A 1,624-nucleotide genomic window follows, 5' to 3' on the forward strand; every position below is an offset into this window, starting at 1 on the left:
GAAGGCAAAATAGCCTTCAAGGTTAATGACCACATGACTTTGGAAGTGACTCTTAAAAAAATCAAGTGGTGCTTCTTGGAAGACTAAAACAAAACACGCAGCCAGATTTTTTGCTGGATTGAGCTTGTTGCCTCCTGCTATTGTGGAGGAGACGCTCTTCCTCCTGGCTTTTGCATATGTTTCTGTAGATTCTATTTAGGTATTTTAAGTGTTAGCCTTTTTTTTATTTTTAACAGTTCAGCTCTTTAATTATTCCCCTTCTTACTAACATGAGTGTGGATCCTACGTGTCCCCAAAGGCTGCCTTGCCCTGAAGTATCTGATTTTAGTGACTCTTCTTCACTGCCTGTGATTTGTGGGCCTGAAGAAAATTATCCATCCTTGCAAACCTACAGAGGGGCCCTTCACAGAGACTGCCTCTCCTCTTCCTACTTCTATGGATCTGCTGGCTCAGGACAGCCCTGACTCTTCCACTAGTCCCAAAGTAAAACAACCCACTTCTGTAGAGAAGAGTGTAGTAAGGAAGGAAGTAAGGTCCAGGTCATGAAACAGAAGACCAGAACCGTGTTCTTTACCACCCAGCTGTGTATACTCAATGATAGATTTCAGAGACAGAAATACCTCAGCCTCCAACAGATTCAAGAACTTTCCAACATCCTGAACCTCAGGTATAAACAGAGGTTCCAGAACCTCAGGTATAAACAGAGGTTCCAGAATCAGAGAATGAAATCTAAGAGATGGCAGAAAAACAACGGGCTAAAGAACACCAACAGTATGACTCAGGATCAGACCTCAGCACTCATGGAATACCCAAGCTTCTGCTCTTCCTATCACCAGGTGTGCCTGAAGAAAACATCCAGAAACCTTCCAGTGTGGAGCAACCAGACCCAGAGCAACCCAACCTGGGGTAATCAAACCTGGAGCAGACAGTTTTGGAGTAACCATTCCTGGAACAGTCAGACCTGGTGTACCCAAGCCTGAAATAATCAGGCCTGGAACAATCCCTTCTTTAACTGTGGGGAGGAGCCTTTACCATCCTGCCTGATGTTCCAGCAAAATTTTTTTGCCAGTGATTTGGAAATTGCCCTGGAAGCTGCTGGAGAAAGCCATAATGTAATCCATCAAACCACTAAGTATTTTAGCTCCCCACAAACCATGGATTCATTCCTAAATTACTCAATGAATATGCAGCCTGAGGATGTGTGAAGATGGGTGTATTACTCAGTCTTAGTGTGAGCAGTGGCTAAATCCTCTCCTCTCAGGATTTTTCTTTCTTATTTTCAGTCTGTTTTTTTTTTTTTTTTGAGACAATTTTACTGTCACACTGGCTAGAGTGCCATGGTGTCATAGCTAACACCAACCTCAAACACTTGGGCTCATGCAATCCTTTTACCTCAGCCTCCCAAGTAGCTCGGACTACTGGCAATCACCACAATACCTGGCTAGTTTTTCTATTTTTAGTAGAGATGGAGTCTCAATTTTGCTCAGGCTTTTCTCAAACTCCTAAGCTCAAGCAATCTACCTATACACCTCAGCCTCCCAAAGTGCTACAATTACAGGCAGGCTTGAGCCTCCTCACCCCCCAACCTGGCTAATTTTTTATTTTTTTTATTTTAGAGAAACTA

General features: G+C 43.2%; 1 pseudogene; it reads left to right on the forward strand.

Annotated features, from left to right (window-relative positions):
* Positions 1 to 269: 269 nt before the first annotated feature.
* Positions 270 to 1,205, forward strand: LOC128572875 (homeobox protein NANOG-like; annotated as a pseudogene).
* The last annotated feature ends 419 nt before the right edge of the window (positions 1,206 to 1,624 follow it).

This window comes from Nycticebus coucang, chromosome 20, assembly GCF_027406575.1.
Source record: "Nycticebus coucang isolate mNycCou1 chromosome 20, mNycCou1.pri, whole genome shotgun sequence".
Taxonomy (NCBI): Eukaryota; Metazoa; Chordata; class Mammalia; order Primates; family Lorisidae; genus Nycticebus; species Nycticebus coucang.